Source organism: Manis pentadactyla, chromosome 11 (genome assembly GCF_030020395.1).
Source record: "Manis pentadactyla isolate mManPen7 chromosome 11, mManPen7.hap1, whole genome shotgun sequence".
In the NCBI taxonomy this organism is placed as follows: Eukaryota; Metazoa; Chordata; class Mammalia; order Pholidota; family Manidae; genus Manis; species Manis pentadactyla.
This window is the reverse complement of record NC_080029.1, coordinates 73,052,607-73,073,817: the sequence shown is the minus strand read 5'-3', so window position 1 is coordinate 73,073,817 and position 21,211 is coordinate 73,052,607. Positions and strand designations below refer to the sequence as shown.

General features: G+C 35.7%; 1 long non-coding RNA gene across 1 annotated transcript in view; it reads right to left on the bottom strand.

Annotated features, from left to right (window-relative positions):
* Positions 1-583: 583 nt before the first annotated feature.
* LOC118911932 (uncharacterized) overlaps positions 584-21,211 on the bottom strand; it is a 55,438-nt gene continuing 34,810 nt past the window's right edge. Inside the window, exon 3 of the long non-coding RNA XR_005024656.2 lies at positions 584-835. This is a non-coding gene — a long non-coding RNA (uncharacterized LOC118911932). The remainder of the gene's footprint in view (positions 836-21,211) is intronic.

Below are 21,211 nucleotides of genomic sequence, written 5' to 3'. Positions count from 1 at the left end.
TCTAAAAATTTGTTCTTGTAAAACACAGATTAACAGTGCTCTTCTATTACTCGAGGTGTACAAACACCTAATGCCATACTCTGAGACAAAAACAAAACAAGAAAACAAAATAAAAGTTAAGTTTTTCCCTTCTTTCTTTCAACCAGTCTATTTTTGATGGTCAGGCATATGTGTTGGCCTGAGACCCCTCATATCCATTTTTCCCCAGAAGTTCATATTCTGGAGTTCTGATAGCAAACCTAGAAGGGTATGGGACAAGCTCCCCATTAACTAGTCCTATAAGTAGGGTGACCATACAGCTGAACCTCCAAAGCAGGGCATTTTGACCATGACACTGAAAGCTATTAATAATATATGCTAGGAAAACATAAAGTGGGATCGTACTCGGCAAGCTGGGAGGTATTGTCACTTTGTTGTCTGAGGTAATTATTAATAGTATTCACTTTCCTTTTCAAAGTGTCCCCATTTTGGACAATAACAAAATCCATTAGCACTCCTCAAGCTTTTTGTTTTCAAGACTGCTTTACTCTGTTAAAAATTCATTAGAACCTGAAATAGCTTCTGTTTATGTGGATTATACAAATTAAAACTGAGACATTTAAAAAATATGTATTAATTCATTTAGAAATAAAAATAAATGCATTACATGTTTATATAAATAACACACTTCTATACAAATTCCATTTCCCAAAACCAATCAGTGAGAAGGTGATATCGTTTCACGTTTTTGGAAGTCTCTTTAATGTCTGGCCTAATAGAAGACAGCTGGATTCTTGTGTTTGCTTCAAGATTCAATCTGTTGTGATAGCACATATTATGTAGCTTCTGGAAAACTCTGAAAAAATGAGAATGAAAAATGCAAATAAGATATTATTATTATTATGAAAAACATTTTCACCTTGCAGACTCCTTGACTGCACTTTGAGAACTGCTGGACTGCATGGTCTCCTCATTCACAGGCAGGAGGTAGCTTCTTCATGGAGCTTCACAGAACTGGCAAAAACACATGAGCTTCTCTTGTTTTCTCTGCCTGTAACACACTTCCCCTTCATCTTCAGTTTGCCACTTCCTTTATATCATCCATGCATTAACTTTAATGTAGTTTCCTAGGAGACTGGGCCAGACAGAGTCTTTTACTACTTGTTTGAAGAAGAACTGTGCTCTCTTCGTCACTGTGCTCACTGTAACTTCATGCCATCGCTGATGGAAATATCTGTCTACCTTGTAAGCCTCAAAGTGGTCAGGACCAGGCTCCGTCCTTCTGAACGCAGCACCTTAGACCACCCCACCATCCTGCTTTTGCTATCTGTCCTCCTTAATATTGTGTTTCTATCATCAAAATTGTGCCTGACACAGAATAAAGGCTTAATAAGTACTTCATGTTTAAATTACTTATTGAATAAACCAACTAAGGATAAGCTTAACCTTCAGATCCTGAAAGCCAGGGCACCTGTTTGAGCCTGGACTAAGGATAAGCTTAACCTTCAGATCCTGAAAGCCAGGGCACCTGTTTGAGCCTGGACAGAGGACTACCATCTGAGACCAAATAAAAGTAAATGTCTGGCATAAATCTCACAATTTTAGTGTAAGTTGCACTAAACACTGGGATACAGACCTAAATATAGTAAGGACAAAGTAGCGGCAAACCAAAGACTGGAAAAGCAGTAAGATTTAGATGACTCCAAAAGCTTTTTATGAATATAAAACAGCTTAGCAGCAGCATTGACATACTCCTTGTCTCACTTATTGCAGGGTCCTTCAGTATCTCATCCTCAGTGAACTCGCCCTCTTCTGAATTTCCATACTACTGTTTTATATCCCTAACATCCCTTTTGTATATTGCCCATATACCATCATGATTTTTCATGGGCTCTGTCATATCCCTTCCTAGGTGATAAATTTGAGCAATTATACTCTGTGCCTTAGAAATTTTTCTCTCTCGGTAATCCCTATATAGGATGAGATGCTACACAAAGTAGGCACTGATAAATAGGTATTCATGATATGGAGGTATGTATCAGTAGGACACTAGACTGCATCAATTTTACTTTATTATAAAAAAAGCAAGAACAACCAACAATTGTTACATGTACTATGCAAAAGTTTGAAGACAAAAAAATTCCATTTTTGGAACCTTGCCATGTATCCTGACTGGGACCCTTTGTGATGAATGCCTAACCTTTAGCAACTTTGAGACCCATGGGTATTCATGAGGGAACAGAGCTCCAACTCCTCAGTACATTCTCAGCCTCAGGGGTTAGTCCATCTCATCCTCTTTGAGTTATGGGTCCCTGTTCTTTTACTCAGATTTATGGATTCAGACAGCATCATAGAAGGCAGGCATGGCACATAAATCAAATAACACAGGCACATGGGACAAGCTGCAAAATTATCATTGTCCCTTTGCACACTTCACAATGTCAGAGTGAGGATATGTCTAACAGTTTAGAAGCTTGAAACAGTTAACATGACTCATTAAGTGCCTATATTTTTATGTGCGTTTCATTTAGGCACAAGAAAAAGACCAGTTTCATATATTTTTGCATTCAACAACAAATTTATAACCTAACTGCATTATAAACAACATGTGATTCTGTTAGAAAATGGTGTTGGACTAGACATTTTCCAAGATTTCTTCTAGTTCTAAAATTCTACAATTCAATGAGATAGTGTTTGATAACAGTAGCCCTGAGAGCATTAAAAATAATTTTCCATATCAAAAATAATACCATTTAGTGTATCTCATAGATCTCCACTGTTCAGAGAATAAATTGTGGTATGTGTCAGCAAAGGAAAACATTATCTTTACACTAACAGATTTTGAAGTGGTCTATATCAAAATTACTCCCTGTAAGTGTTGCACAGATAATCGGTTTTCCATCAAAGATTTATGTTCTCCTCTATGATTTTAGAGCTGTTTCTAGGAACTAATTGCTCAGTGTTTACAATCCAAGTTCCCCATGTATCAATGTGGCCTTTGGAATATGTCATACAACTGTGCCAATAGAATTTGGGCACAAATATATATATCACTTCCAGGACTGGTATACATAAAACTCCATACAACCCTTCATGCCTTCTTTTTTGACACTCAGAGTAATCTCAGAAACCACAAAAATGTAGATTACAGAGCCTCCATTTGCTTGGGCTTTGAGTGACAGCATAGAGCGGAGCTTCTTTCCCAGTCCACAACCTACTCTACCACCAATTACTAACGGCAAATTTATATGACTGAGAAATGTGCTTCTGTTTTGTAAGGCGCTGACATTGTGGAGCTTATTGGTTATAAAGCAGCTACTACTACGTAGCAAGTACAACTGAGCTTATACTATCTCTCCCAAAACAAACCACAACAAAAAATACTATTTTCTTTAGAATTTTTAAGAATGTTTTATCCTCTTATGAATGTTGACATATGTACACATTTGTAAAAAGCAGAAGTATGTGTTTTGGTTAAAATGTTTAACTATTTATTATAAATGACTAGAATACTTAAATATGAAATTCTAAAAATAATTTAATATGACAGAGAATGAGGCCATGCAGAAATAAAATTTATACTACATTCATGATAATTAAAAAATAAAATCCCAGAAGGGTTTGACACAGAATAGGTCTTCTGAACTTTGGAGTAACTACATTTTTCCCCAAGATCATTCTGCCATTTGAATTAAGCTGATTTTTCCATGTTATTAAAAATGGAATTTGGGGTGACAGTTCCCTCTGTCATTCCTATTCTTCTGAAAGGTGAAAAATAAATTTTAGAATGCTCTATTTCTGATTAAAACTGTTCACACCTGTCCCAAGAGAGGAGGTCCCCTGAACCCTATAGCAGTCTGGGAGGCTGCAGCAGTGATCCCCACCCCACCCTTTCCCTCTCTGATGAAGGAGCTCCTGGAACACTTCCTTGGCTGTCGCAGTGGTTTTGTTGCCCTGTTCTCTTCTTCTCACTCAGAATTTGCCCAGACATAATTCAGTTTCACATACTGCTTCTCTGTCTGTCTTTCTAACATGTCTGAATCTTTGGGGTTTCGTACCTTTTCTGCTTGGATTATTTCTGTTACAGTACCCAGCCTCAATTTTACCTATGCTGTTATATTCGCTTTATTAATTTTCAATCTCAAATTCACTTTCTTCATTGGCTGTACTTTGTACTATAGTTTATAGACATTAGAGTCACTAAATATCATTTTCAGTCTTTGCGCCACTTATTTTCTCATGATCACTTCCTGTTATTATGCCCATATCATATGATAGTATTGAATTACAGTTTCTTCAGAGAGTTTATGAAAGACTTTGTCAAATATTTGAAGAATTATTCTACATTTTTTCCTGAAATATCAGCCTACTAATGATTTCTTAAAGAGTAACTATAGTTGTTTTAACTTAAACTACCAACTTTGAGATTCTTCTATTCTATCTTAGACTTAGATTATATATGTTTATTACTAATGATCACCATACACTTTTCTGAAATATACTCAATTGATATTAATGCACTTAAGTTCCCACATTTTTCTTTTTAGAAGATTTGGATATTTGTCCATTTCCAGTCTTCTAACACTAATCCCACTTTTCCTCTCTCTCTCCACGATTAATTCTAGTGGCTATGAATAATATTCAACTTCCTGGCATAATGTAATCTGAGTTTTGGGCTTTCTTCCTATATCCTGACATTATCTGATCAAAAATTTGAAGGGTTTTTCCTAAATGAAAGTAAGGGGTTAAGTTAGTAGTTTGTCCTCCTCTGGATTATCTTTTATCATATTTCCTAACATGAGCTTATTCTTTCCTAACTGACCTTGGTTGGATGAAAACTAAAAATACTATTTTGGTTGATGTGGGTATGTTAAACAGGTCATTTGGGCATTTAGCGCAATGGACGTTATTCTGATAGTTCGAGTCTACTTCTTTTGTTTGTGCCCTTGGTTATGTGCCGGTTTCTATCAACTGTTCATGTCCTTTCAAAGTTTCAGTTCATGTGAATACATTTTATTATCATTATATTGATCTAATGAAGGAATTTTGGAATCGTGGAAGTTAAATGACAAAAGGATGAAACCAGCAAAGATATATGTTTGTAAGGCCAATGGGGAGAAACTGCTTAACACCAATTCTCATATGACCCTTGCCTGAGTTTTACTTGTATGATTTTCCAAGGCAATCGCACCCCGTGGTATGTGTTCACATGACAAAAGCATTATATGTGGTTATGCCCACAGCTGTGCATCCCTTGTAATTTCAGGAGTGAAGTCAGTGAGCTTCAATTACATGTGTGCTTGATTAGCAGCTACCTGCATTTCACTTTGCTTGCCTTTTTTGGTTTCAATGAAATTTCTACCTCAAGAGATTTACCTGATTGCAGATCAAAATTTCAGAAAAGACTGGTGTTGCAAAGCTTCTGGGATGAACTCAGGGTCTTTAAATTTGAGATGTTTCAAAGATTTTCCTGCGATCTAGAACTTCCTTTCAGTGGAAAGATACATTCCATAAACAGAGGAGCTTTCAACTTTATGGCTCACAGTTCCTTCAGAACTATGCTACCTTCATAAACAGGTTTTGATTTTAGTTTTGGTTTTACATTTCAACCAGGATCACTGCTATTAGGTCACATATGCTGTGCAAGCTATTTCAAAGTGTCCATGGGAAAGGAGAAAACCTTGCATACTTATTTTAAAATTTTAATTTATAAGAGAAAAATGAATACTGAAGCCTGTAGATACAATGACAAAAGAAAAGGTTTTCAGCTGTTGCTCCAGGTCATCATAAAATACAATTGGCTATTGTAATCTTAGCAATTGTGTTTTTCACTACTTCCTGCTTTTTTGCACACCTGTTTACACTTGTTTTCTCATCCTGTTAAGAACGAAAATACATAGAGCTTTTCTCATTTTGTCCAATACATTAAATCTGTTTTAATAATTCATATGAGAGCAAGAATGACTTTCTACATTCCTTCCGGAACAGGGTCCTAACAAAGCAACAAGCATGGCAATAATTTACAAAGTGATTACATATTACTATGAAAGCAATATTAAACATTTCTTTTCATTTCTGAAAAACAGACTGCTTCTAAGCTTGTAATTTATTTTAATTGAATGCTGGGAGAATTGCTGGCTGTAAAACAGAGGAAAACAGTTCATTTGGGTCTAAACATGGATGAAAACCCAAATGCTTGCAGGAGTCAGGCAGTGAATATAAATTAGTGTAGTGGACAAGATGAATTCGGCAGTAAGCTGGAGAGGCTCAGACCTTATCTAAGGGCATGCTCCTACTGCCAAGAGTTGGCTAGCCAACTGGTGACTTAGGGATTTAGGTTTCTGTTTCCAGATCTTCCAATGCCAGGAACCTGGATTTTTATGTGAATCATTCTGCTTTTCAAATGTTGGCAACTAACTCAAATATTTTAAAACTTAAAAAGAATATCTTACCTTCAAAAGAAAAGGAAAAGAAACTACTTGAGGATAGATCAGGCTTGGACAACACCATTTTGCAATCTGTTCTGGGTGAAAAAATGAATTTTTCTCTAGGTAGAAATGATCTTTATCTTTTTGTTATGACTTCATTCTTTTCTATCACATCTTTTTTTCCATTCTGTTCCCTGGTGTGTCACTTTAAAGAGTTAAAGATAACAGGAAATTAGGAGATTATCTATCTATATAATTACTAATAATATTACATATTAATACATTTGTATATGCATATATAAATATATATTGTTGGGGGCCAGAGAAGAGAGGAAACTGAGTGTTTACTTTTTTTGAAATCCTGAAGTAGGAAAATTGCCTGAACCTCTAAAAGGTAGTGACATTCAAGAGACACATGAGCATAAAGTTCAGCACTCTCCATCATTTTGAAGGAAGCCTATCAAATCTGAGTATGTGTAGATCTGTGTGTTTATTTATAGTAGTAACCTTACAGCATTGGATATGCTCTGATTAGTTTGCATGTACCATGGTAATTTATTTCATTGTAGAATTCAAAATAGCTTTCTGTATTTTTCCCCCCTCTACTTTTAAATTTCCATTTCAGAGGTTTCCTAATTATGTGACGGTGCCATTATTTTGTATATGTGAGCATTTTCACTAAGCCCAAATAGAATGACTGTAAATATTCACAACTCTAATTGATTCTCATTCCTTTTTCAGCATTAGAAATTACATTTTCTACATGCCTCTTATATTACAGAAAAAAATAACTGAAGTAACACATTAGAATTTTTGCATTTCTAAATCAATTCTTTGTTTATTCTCTCAAGACATAAGAAAACTAAAACAGGAAAAATAACATCAGTTAATTAGATGTCTATATTCCTGAAACATATTGGTTTTATTTTAGTTGTTCATATTGCAAAGCAACTGGTCAATTTGGTCAACTAGTTACATAAAATAATTTTTTGGGAAAAATAACTGTCCAAAGTCAGTTTTAGTTGGTAGCTACGAATTAAATATTATATTCTGCTCCCCCTTAGTAATTTGTATAGTGTAACTCAGCTTTATGTATCAAAAGGCCAGCTGACAAGTAAAACAGCTATTGCTCAGTTTCTTTGTCTAAATTAGATTAAACTGTTTTTTTAAATAAATTATTAAAGACATTATCCCCCTTTCATGATATAGCTTAATATTGTTATCTTGAATTTTAAATGTTTAAGTTGGTTCAACTTATAGATCATTATCTTCCATATATATTTACGTTTTAATTTTATTTGGCTTTTAGGCCTTTGTTCAGCTCATCTTTTTTCTCCTTAGTCATATTACTTATGAGTCTTACAATTAGTTTCTACTTAGTTACTGTAAAGAAACATTTTATGCTTTTCCTCCTCAACAAATAATAATTTGACCCAAATTGTTATTTAATCATTTATCAACATTCAAAAGAAAACAAGCATAAATCTTCATTACCCTGAGTTAGGAGATGATTTCTTAGATATGAGAGTGAAAAGCCTAATAGAAAAAATAGATATTGGACTTCATAAAGCTAAAATCTTTCATTCTATAAATGATACCATTAAGAAAGTGAAAAGACAACTCACAGATTAGGAAGAAATATTACATCTGATAAGGGACTTGAATCTAGTATATGAGAAAACATAGCAATATATTTTTTAAAAAGCTCTTACAACTCAATAATAAGCACATAAGTATTTCAATTAAAAAATAGATTAAGCATGTGACCCAACAATTCTACTGCTAGCTATAGGAAAAATAAAAACAGGTTTACCCAAAACCTTGGACAAACAATCAGAATAGCCAAGAAGTGGGAACAATCCAAATTTCTATCAATTGATGAATTGATGAGTAAAATGAAGTATAATCTACACAATGGACATTCAGTGTTGAATAGAAATGGTAAGAGCAGACATACACATCATTTACTGATGCTTGGGGAAAACAATTCATGTTTCCACCACTATGTTGTTAGCTGTGAGATTTTTATACATGTTTTTTATTGGTTGACGTTCTCTCTGTTCAGAGTTTGTTGAGAATTTTTATCAATGCATGAGTATTGGGTATTTTAAAATCATTTTTTCTGCATCTATTAACATGAGCACATGGTTGGGGTCCTTTTACTAGTAGTATGTTATATTACAATGATGGATTGTCAGATGTTAATCCAATCTTGTATTCTTTGAATAAATCCCACTTGCTCATGACGCTTATCTTTTATATATTGCTGAACTTGATTTGCCTTTAAATTTTTGAAGATTTTTATTTCTATATTCATAAGAAATGTGGATCTGTAGCTTTCTTTCACTGTAATACTGTGATTTGGTTTTTTATGAAGGAAATACTGGAGTAACAGAATGAATTGGGAAATAATCCTTTTTCTTTCATATTTTGAAACAGTTTATGAAAGATTGGTGTTAATTCTTTAAATGTTTGGTAGAATTCATTTAAAAAGCCACATGGGCCTGAGTTTTTCTTCTGGGAAGTTTCTAAAAAATTACTAATTCAGGGGCAGAGCCAAGATGGCGGCATGAGTAGAGCAGTGGAAATCTCCTCCCAAAACCACATATACTTTTGAAAATACTACAAAGACAATTATTCCTAAAAGAGAGACCAGAAGACACAGGACAACAACCAGACTATATCCACACTTGCGAGAACCCAGCACCTCATGAAGTGGGTAAGATACAAGCCCAAGCCCGGCAGGACCCGAGCGCCCCCCACCCCAGCTCCAGGTAGGAGGAGAGGAGATGGAGCGGGGAGGGAAAGGGAGCCCAGGACTGCTAAATAGCCAGCCCTAGCCATCCGCACCAGAGCGCAGACACAGTGGGTGCGTGGGGTGCTGGAAACTAGGGAAACAGGACAGTAAGAACTGTGTGCAGGTCCCCGCAGCCAGTGCCCCTGGGACAAAGAAAAGCGAGGGCTTTTTGGAAGTCTTAAAGGGACAGGGACCCCACAGCTGGACAGAAGCGTCCCGGGTCATTTAGCCCAGCAGCAGGGAATCACGGGGAACTCTGGGCACTATAAACTCCTGGGCAGCAGGGAGCACGGAGGCCCCTCACAGAGATAACAACCTCCCGGCTGTCCACCATATTGGAGCAGCAGCCCGAGGCAGGCCACGCCCACAGCAACCGCAGAGTTAAACTTCACAGCGACTGGGCAAGAATCAGAAGCTCCGTCTGTGCGCATCTGCCCAGTACAAGCTGCTAAAGGTTGCTGTTCTCCCAGGAGAGGAAGGCCACAAACCAGCAAGAAGGGACGTTCTCCCAGCCATCACTCATGCCAGCTCCGCAAACTATCTCTATTGCCATGAAAAGGCAGAATTTGAGGCCAACCAAGATCACAGAGTCAAACCCTGATAAGGAGACAGACCTAACCAGTCTTCCTGAAAGAGAATTCAAAATAAAAATCATAAACATGCTGACGGAGCTACAGAGAAATATACAAGACCTAAGGGATGATGTCCAGAGGAAGATTACAGAAGTGAAACAATCTCCAGAAGAATTTATAAGCAGAGTGGCTAAGATGCAAGAGACCACTGATGGAATAGAAAGCAGAGAACAGGAACGCATAGAAGCTGACACGGAGAGAGATAAAAGGATTTCCAGGAATGAAACAATATTAAGAGAACTGTGTGACCAATCCAAAAGGAACAATATCCGCAGAATAGGGGTACCAGAAGAAGAAAAGAGAGAAAAAGGGATAGAAAGTGTCTTTGAAGAAATAATTGCTGAAAACTTCCCCAAACTGGGGGAGGAAATAATCAGTCACACCATGGAAGTATACAGAACTCCCAACAGAAAGGACCCAAGGAGGACAACACCAAGACACATAATAATTAAAATGGCAAAGATAAAGGACATGGACAGAGTTTTAAGGCAGCGATAGAGAGGAAAAAGGTCACCTACAAAGGAAAACCCATCAGGCTATCATCAGACTTCTCAACAGAAACCTCACAGGCCAGAAGAGAATGGCATGATATATTTAATACAATGAAACAGAAGGGCCTCGAACCAAGAATACTGTATCCAGCACGACTATCATTTAAATATGAAGGAGGGATTAAACAATTCCCAGACAAGCAAAAGCTGAGGGAATTTCCCTCCCACAAACCACCTCTACAGGGTATTCTAGAGGGACTGTTCTAGATGGGAGCACTCCTAAGACTAAACAGATGTCACCAGATAAAATAAAATCACAACAAAGAACGCAGACCAACTAAATACTAACTAAACACAAAAAATAAAATCAACTACCCACAAAAAGCAGTTAAAGGAAACATGAAAGAGCACAGAATAAAACAACCAACATATAAACAAAGGAGGCGGAGGAATAAGCAGGGAGAGAAGAAAAGAATCTCCAGACAGTGTATATAACAGCTCAATAAGTGAGCTAAGTTAGGCAGTAAGATACTAAAGAAGCTAACCTTGAACCTTTGGTAACCATGAATCTAAAGCCTGCAATGGCAATAAGTACATATATTTCAATAGTCACCCTAAAGGTAAATGGACTGAATGCACCAAATGACACAGAGGAATAGAATGGATAAAAAAGCAAGACCCATCTATATGCTGCTTACAAGACACTCACCTCAAACCCAAAGACATGCACAGACTTAAAGTCAAGGGATGGTAAAAGATATTTCATGCAAACACCAGGGAGAAGAAAGCAGGTGCTGCAGTACTAGTATCAGACAAAATAGACTTCAAAACAAAGAAAGTAACAAGAGATAAAGAAGGACATTATATAATGATAAAGGGCTCAGTCCAACAAGAGGATATAACCATTATAAACATATATGCATCCAATACAGGAGCACCAGCATATGTGAAATAGACACTAACAGAACTAAAGGAGGAAATAGAATGCAATGCATTCATTTTAGGAGACTTCAACATGCCACTAACCCCAAAGGATAGATCCACTGGACAGAAAATAATTAAGGACATGGAGGCACTGAACACCACACTAGAACAGATGAACCTAATAAACATCCATAGAACTCTACATCCAAAAGCAACAGGATACACATTCTTCTCAAGTGCACATGGAACATTCTCCAGAATAGACCACATACTAGGCCACAAAAAGAGCCTCAGTAAATTCCAAAAGTTTGAAATTCTACAAACCAACTTTTCAGACCACAAAGGTATAAAACTAGAAATAAATTGTACAAAGAAAACAAAAAGGCTCACAAACACATGGAGGCTTAACAACATGCTCCTAAATAATCAAGGGATCAATGAACAAATTAAAATAGAGATCAAGGAATATATGGAAACAAATGACAACAACAACACAAAGCCCCAACTTCTATGGGACACAGTGAAAGCAGTCTTAAGAGGAAAGTATATAGCGATCCAGGCACACTTGAAGAAGGAAGAACAATCCCAAATGAATAGTCTAAAATCACAATTATCAAAACTGGAAAAAGAAGAACTAATGAGGCCTAAAGTCAGCAGAAGGAGGGACATAATAAAGATCAGAGAAGAAATAAACAAAATTGAATAGAATAAAACAATAAAAAAATCAGTGAAACCAAGAGCTGGTTCTTTGAGAAAATAAACAAAATAGATAAGCCTCTAGCCAAACTTATTAAGAGAAAAAGAGAATCAACACAAATCAACAGAATCAGAAATGAGAACGGAAAAGTCACAACAGACTCCACAGAAATACAAAGAATTATTAAAGACTACTATGAAAACATATATGCTAAGAAGCTGGAAAACCTAGAAGAAATGGACAACTTCCTAGAAAAATACAACCTTCCAAGACAGACCAAGGAAGAAACACAAAAGATAACAAACCAATTATGAGCAAAGAAATTGAAGTGGTAATCAAAAACTACCCAAGAACAAAATCCCCAGGCCAGATGGATTTACCTCGGAATTTTAACAAACACACAGAGAAGACATAATACCCATTCTCCTTAAGGTTTTCCAAAAAAATAGAAGAGGAGGGAACACTCCCAAACTCATTCTATGAAGCCAACATCGTCCTAATACCAAAACCAGGCAAAGACCCCACCAAAAAAGAAAATTACAGACCAATATCCCTGATGAATGTAGATGCAAAAATACTCAATAAAATATTAGCAAACCGAATTCAAAAATATATCAAAAGGATCATACACCATGACTAAGTGGGATTCATCCCAGGGATGCAAGGATGATATAACATTCGAAAATCCATCAACATCGTCCACCACATAAAGAAAAAGAAGGACAAAAACCATATGTCATCTCCACAGATGCAGAAAAAGCATTTGACAAAATTCAACATCCATTCATGATAAAAACTCTCAGCAAAATGGGTATAGAGGGCAAGTACCTCAATGTAATAAAGGCCATCTATGATAAACCCACAGCCAACATCATACTGAACAGCAAGAAGCTGAAAGTTTTTCCTCTGAGATCGGGAACAAGACAGGGATGCCCACTCTCCCCACTGTTACTCAACATGGTTCTGGAGGTCCTAGCCATGGCAATTAGACAAAACAAAGAAATACAAGGAATCCAGATTGGTAAATAAGAAGTTAAACTGTCACTATTTGCAGATTACATGGTATTGTACATAAAAAACCCTAAAGACTCCACTCCAAAACTACTAGAACTGATATCGGAATACAGCAAAGTTGCAGGATACAAAATTAACACACAGAAATCTGTGGCTTTCCTATACAATAAAAATGAACTTAAGGAAAACAATTCCATTCACAATTGCATCAAAAAGAATAAAATACCTAGGAATAAACCTAACTAAAGAAGTGAAAGACAAATACCCTGAAAACTATAAGACACTCTTAAGAGAAATTAAGGAGGACACTAACAAATTGAAACTCATCCCATGCTCACGGATAGGAAGACTTAATATAGTCAAAATGGCCATCCTGCCCAAAGCAATATACAGATTTGATGCAATCCCTATCAAATTACCAGCAACATTCTTCAATGAACTGGAACAAATAGTTCAAAAATTCATATGGAAACACCAAAGACCCCGAATAGCCAAAGCAATCCTGATAAAGAAGAATAAAGTGGGGGGGGGATCTCACTCCCCAACTTCAAGCTCTACTACAAAGCCATAGTAATCAAGACAATTTGGTACTGGCACAATAATAGAGCCACAGAGCAGTGGAACAGAGTAGAGACTCCAGACATTAACCCAAACATATACGGTCAATTAATATTCAATAAAGGAGCCATGGACATACAATGGGGAAATGACAGTCTCTTCAACAGATGGTGCTGGCAAAACTGGACAACAACATGTAAGAGAATGAAACTGGATCACTGTCTAACCCCATACACAAAAGTAAATTCAAAATGGATCAAAGACCTGAATGTAAGTCATGAAACCATAAAACTCTTAGAAAAAAACATAGGCAAAAATCTCTTGGACATAAACATAAGTGACTTCTTCATGAACATATCTCCCTGGGCAAGGAAAACAAAAGCAAAAATGAACAAATGGGACTATATCAAGCTGAAAAGCTTCTGTACAGCAAAGGACACCATCAATAGAACAAAAAGGTACCCTACAGTATGGGAGAATTATATTCATAAATGACAGATCCGATAGAGGCTTGACATCCAAATATATAAAGAGCTCATACGCCTCAAAAAACAAAAAGCAAATAATCCAATTAAAAAATGGGCAGAGGAACTGAACAGACAGTTCTCCAAAAAAGAAATTCAGATGGCCAACAGACTCATGAAAAGATGCTCTGTATCGCTAGTTATCAAAGAAATACAAATTAAAACCACAATGAGATATCACCTCACACCAGTAAGGATGGCTGCCATCCAAAAGACAAACAACAACAAATGTTGGCGAGGTTGTGGAGAAAGGGCAATCCCACTACACTGCTGGTGGGAATGTAAATTAGTTCAACCATTGTGGAAAGCAGTATGGAGGTTCCTCAAAATGCTCAAAATAGACTTACCATTTGACCCAGGAATTCCCACTTCTAGGAATTTACCCTAAGGATGCAGCACTCCAGTTTCAAAAAGACAGATGCACCCCACCCCTATGTTTATCGCAGCACTATTTACAATAGCCAAGAAATGGAAGCAACCTATGTGTCCATCAGTAGATGAATTGATAAAGAAGATGTGGTACATATACACAGTGGAATATTATTCAGCCATAAGAAGAAAACAAATCGTACAATTTGCAGCAACATGGATGGAGCTAGAGGGTATTATGCTCAGTGAAATATGCCAAGTGGAGAAAGACAAATACCATATGATTTCACTCATCTTTGGATTATAAGAACAAAGGAAAAACTGAAGGAACAAAATAGCAGCAGAATCACAGAACCCAAGAATGGACTAACAGTTACCAAAGGGAAAGAGACTGGGGAGAATGGGAGGGTAGAGAGGGATAAGGGCAGGGAAGAAAAAGGGGGTATTATAATTAGCATGTATAATGTGGGGTGTGGGGGAAAGGGGAGGGCTTTGCAACACAGAGAAGACAAGTAGTGATTCTACAACATCTTACTACGCTGATGGACAGTGACTGTAATGGGGTTTGTCGGGGGGACTTGGTGTAGGGGAGAGCCTAGTAAACATAATGTTCTTCATGTAAATGTAGATTAATGATAACAAAAAAAAGGGGGGGATTACTCCCTGATAGGATAAAATTAACTGCAAATCAACGATTAATGCATGCTTTACATATCCTTAATTTTGATCTTTTAAAGGGTGTCAGATGATCAGCTATGGAAGTACATTTTTCTGATAATATTTCTTTCTATTAAAAAATAAAAGCAGTTCCTGTGTGGTGGTCTCCAATAGTTTCTTCACAATGGTATAAAGGTCATATCAAAGTGTGGGCAAAGGGTTTGTTTGTGTTTATACAGAGGATCAAAGTCTAATTTGGCTACACAGAAAACAAATTAAGATACGATATGAAGAAGAACTTCCAACATCAACATCGTCTGTATGAGTCATTCTAGAAGATGATCATCAAAAAACTTCAACAAAGATCCTTGTGCTGTTGCAGCTGTAGCTGCATTCATCCCACCGGTTCCTGGACTTGCCACTGGAATGCAGAAAGAGATATCTAAGCTGGCCTGTGCATACAGTAAAACAGCAAATCTGACTGGTTCTATATTGTCGGAATTCAACCAAGAATTAGGAGAAATGTGAATTGCAGTGCTTCAAAATCGTGCTACTATAGACTATCTATTGTTAAAAGAACATATGGGATGTGAACAGTTCCCAGGAATGTGTTGTTTTAATTTGTCTGATTTTTCTCAAACTATTCAAATTCAGTTAGACAATATCCATCATATTATTAATAAGTTTTCACAAATGCCTAGGGTACCTAACTGGTTTTCTTGGTTTCACTGGATATGGCCGGTAATTGTAGGTCTGCTTTTGTTATATATCTGTATTCCTATCCTGTTAATGTGTGTACGCAATTTAATTAGTAGTTTGTTAAAACCTATACATGCTTATGTTACTCTACAAGAAGTTATGTCAAAGAAATAATCAATTTTCCCATGTTTTCTTCCGTCTGCTACTTCTATAGCTTTTCTTCTTCCTTCCTAATTACAGCCCTTTAGTATAATCCGTGCCTCATATCGAAAATTACCAAGTATCATAATTCTTCCAAGTGGTAAAGATACCTCAAGACAAATGCTGGGCATAGAAGCCACAGGGCATAAATCTGCAAAGAAGTAAAAAAGCTAACCTTTTCAAACAATATTGCTTCTCTCTCACTTACCAACTTTACATTTCCCTGTATGGCCCCGGAAGACAGCTGGTTAGCCAGAGACTGGTAAGATTCCTCAGGGGAGGAACAACCTAAGACCGGCACAGTTGCTGGGGGGCCATCAGGTGAGAAATTGGGGATCAACAGAGGTGAGGCTTAGAATCTCACCCCTCCCCTGTTTTGAGAGAAATCTACTGCATCTGCGGATGTTTTGTTGCCCTTGTCTAGCTTGGATTAACTTAGTCTATTGGCACACACCTGATCATCTACACATGCCTTCTTACAGCACTGAGTTATGCTTTCTATCTTTATCTTGCATCTACCTACCACTTCAGCATTTTATTTAAAAAATAATAATAATAATACTAAGGGAGAAATGTGAGATTCACATATAAATCAAGTATAAAAATCAAACGAATAATCATATCTGACTTGATTGTTTATAGTTCATGAAGCATGTTCAAAACCGAAAGTTTCTGTGATGACTGCTCTTGCACTGTTCACCATGTAAGAACTTATTCACTATGTAAGAACTTGTTCACATGTAAGAACTTGTTCGTTATGCTTCAGAAGATTGGAGACTGTTGAGAGTTAGGCTTGGGGTTGATTAATGATTGTGCATTGAGTCCCCTATACAGAATTTTATTGTTGTTAACAACCATTTGATCAATAAATATGAGGGATGCCCTCTCAAAAAAAAAATTACTAATTCAATTGTGTTACAGTTCTGTTCAAATTTTTCTATGAGTCAGTTTCAATAATTTATGCCTTTCTAGGATGTTGTCTTTTTCATTTCTTAGTGTGTAACTGTTTATAGTTTCTCATTTCTTAGTATATAACTGTTTGTAGCATTCCCTTGTAATTCTTTTTATTTCAGAAAAATTGGCCATGAAGTCATCTCTTTTGTCCCTGATTTTAGTCATTTCAGTCTCTCCTTATTTCCTTGGTCAGCACAGCTACAGCTTTTTCAGTTTTGTTGATATCAAAAATCAACATGTGCTTTCCACTCTTGTACACAAACTCTCCTAGAAAATGAAAAATGAAGGAATGATACTTCTCAACTTATTCTATGAAGCCAGCATTTTTCTAATATTAAACACATAAAATTATTTCAATAAAATAAAAAGTTCCCTCCTAAACACAAATGCAAAATTTTTTTTTTTTAATTTTAGCTACTCAATAAAACAATATATAAGTCATGGCCAATTGTCATTTATCCCAGGAGTGAAAGCTTGGTTTTATGTTAGAAAATCAATCAATATAATTCATCATATTAATAGACTACAAAAGTAAAACCATGTAATCATCTCAAAAGATGCAAAATAAGCTCTTGACAGCATTCTAAATCTATTTCTGATAAAAAATTCTCAGCAAATAACTAAGAGAAGAGAACTTGCTCAACTTAATTAAGGGTATCTATGAAAAACCTACAGCTAATATCATACTTAAGGTAAAAGACTGAATGCTTTCACCCTGAGATCAGGAATAAGGCAAGGATGTCTGCTCACATCACTTTTATTAAACATTGTACTAGATGTTCTAGTCACTGTAATAAGGCAAGCCAAATGAAAAGAAACCACCAAAATTTGGAAAGAAGTAAACTATTCTTTTTCTCAGACGATATGACCATTCATGTAAGAAATACAAAAGATTTTATAAAAAGAGCTACTGGAACTAATAAGAGAGTTTAACAAGAGTGTACCATATAAGAACTATGTACTCAAATCAATGAGAAATTGGAAATAATGTTTTTAAAATACCATTTATAATAGTTTCAAAACATTAAGTACTCAGGGAAAAATGTAGTAAAAGATGTGTAAGACTGCACTGAAAATAACCAAAAACATCTGGGAAAAATTAAGATAGACCTAAATAAATGGCAAATATATCATGTTCATTAATTATAAAGCTCAATATTGTTAATCTCCCCTATTTGATCTGTAAATTCAACAGTATTCCAATAAAATCGCTGCAGCCCTTTTCTTAGATACAAACATTTCTAAAATTTATATAGAAAGGCAACGGAACTAAAATAGCTAAAACAACTTTGAGAAAGAAAAATAAAGTGGGAGAAGTTATACTAGCTGACTATAAATGATTATACAATTATAGTATAAAGTCAGTCAGAATGGTATTGACATCAGTACAGATAAATAGATGAAGAGCACTGAGTAGAAAATTCAAAAGTAGACACATATTGTCAAATGACTTTTGAAAATGTTGCAAAGCATTTCAGTGAAAAAAGATAGTCCTTTCATCAAATGATGCTAGAATAATTTGGTATCCATATACAAAATTTAATTTGATTACTACTTCACATCATACACAAAAACTAATATCAAACAGATCATAGACATATATGACAGACCTAAAATTGTAAAATTTGTAGAATGACACACAGGAGAAAGTCTTTGCGACCAGGGGTTAGGAAATGATGTCTTACATACAACACAAAAGCATAATCCACACACACACACACACAAATTCGAAAACAGACTTCATCAAAATTAAGGACTTCTGCTTTAAAGAGACACAATTAGGAGAGTGAAAAGACAAGTTTTAGACTAGGGAAATATATTTGAAAACTACATATCTTATAAAGGACTTATATAAGTAATTTATAAAGCATTCCCAAAGCTCAACAACAAGAAACAAACAACCCAAAGAAAAAAGGCAAGTTATATGAACAGACCAAAGAAGGTAAATAAATTGCAAATAAGCACATGAAAAATGCTTATCATTACTTATTAGGAAAATCCAAATTAAAAACCATAATAAGATAATTCTACACACCTATGTACAAACTTACCATACCAAGTGTTGGCAAGGATACGGTTCCATATAATACTTAAAAGCTCCCTGTAGACAGTTTATCTAAGTCAGCTCAGTATCCCTATTAGTAACAAGTCCAATAAATATTTGTGAAACTTAATAGTAATATGTTTGTAATTTGTTAATAACCAATTCTGACAAAGTAGAATGAATTTATCTCTAATCATAGCACTAAGATAAAACTCAAAGGCAAATGACATGTCTAAATAACTCTGCCATTTATTATAATCATAATATACACAAATTTTTTATCAAAAATAAGAAATTATTAACAGCTGCTCCTCTAGTCTATTTTCCCACAAATTCTATAATTTTATGATGATGAAATTCTATTCCTTACATCATTTCCTATTTGGAGATTTTCAATTAAAATGTTCAAATTCTTACATAAAGAAAAAGACAAGCAGAGACAACAGAAAAACGTGTGAGAAACAAGCCCCCCGCACAAATCTTCCTTTATCATTTAAATTATAAAGCAAAATTGTTGGCCATTTCTCCCCTCCCAGCCCATGGTCCTCTTGACAGTTCTGATACTTCAGTTGTTTATCAACATATGCATTTGGAAATCTGCTATAGAGAACTGGTGAACACACCCACAGCACAAGTTTAATAATTCAGAGCGTCTTCTAGTTGTTATAGTGAGGATAGGAGTATCCTTTGCTTAACTGTGGCTCGTTAGTTAAGCCTTGAAAAACTTTTAACAGCTTTTTCGAGCCTACTTTCCAAAAATGAAGCTTAATATTTCTATGCTAGCGCAGTAAATTTTCCTTGTGGAACATGATTTCAAATTTTATTATCAGGATGGTACCTATACCAGAGTGATACCCACTTGATTACTTTTTATAATCTGTGCAGGCAAGGAGACACCCTTGGCCTCAGGACCAACACAACTACACACATCTATTTTTTCTCGCTCTAAATATAAGATTGGATAAAACTGATAATTTTTCACTTTACAGGGTATTTTGCTGAAAAACTATTTATCATTCTGCAAATAAATATGTGTGTTTGGTGAATCCCTGAACTTTTTGCTATCTGAGAGCTGCACATAGAAAATTAAACAGCTCTGGTTCCTACCCACTAAAAGATCAGTTACTGGATATGAGTGTAGGCATTAAATTTAATCTGCAGAATTGGAATGTCAAATATGAGGTATGGATTACAGAACTTCACCTACCTGCCTGGAAGAAATAAAGCTCTTAAAATAATGAAAAATATTGGTGAAAAATCACCAAGTAAATAATTATAAAATGAATTACAAATTTGTATTCTATATCAGTTAGGAAATATAATATTTAAAATAAACTTGGAAGATGATGTAAAATGAGAAGATTAAATGTAAAATGCATGCAGGTGGATTTCCTTAAAATGATAAAACATACATATTCATAGTAATAGGGTGCTTAAAGAACAGAATAAAAGAAGATTTGTTGAATCCTGAAATACTGAATAAGGGTAATTAATATAGCAATGAAAGTTTCTGCTACTGTTCACATATGATTTGCCTACCAAGCTTTTGTTGTTTTGGAACAGTAGTAATCATATTTTCAAATGAGCTTCATCTAAAGGGACAGAAACAAATAATGTTAAGTGATTATAACGAGTAAAAAAACACACATTAACTCCAGTTGAAACCACTTATGTGCTAACGATTGCCACTGTGGGGTAAGTATGTTGTTAACATTTTGCACATCTACTCTGCATATGTTACAGAAAATAGTTGTCAAGATGTGTAAGCTATTAAGACAGATTTGTGGTTCAAGGAGCCAACATTGAGAATACAGTGGTAGAGCATGGATTGCTGTAGAGACCACTCTGGTAGGCAAACCCCTGAAGTTCAAAACCTGCAGCTGTTTAGTCTCATGACGATAAAATACAATGTTTCACTGAGCAGCTAAAAGCCATCTACTGGCTCCAGATGTGAGAGACAAAAGACTTCCTGAACTCTGAAAAATGGAAATTTAGTTTTGAAGAGAGGCAAACTTGAATGAGCTTAAATCACTGAATGGAAAAGGGAAGGAGGAACAAAGCAGTTTAGAACATGAGGAGACTTGCCTAACTGAGGTGCCCTTGGCTGAGCTTTTCTGACTCCTGATTTAGCACCAGAAGGGTTAGGATTCAAGTGCAATTAATAGAGTGGGGAGGGTGGGGGTGGAGGGCAAGGAGCAGGAAAGGGTTAGCAGGTTCTCATATTAAGTTGGGAATTAGATTAA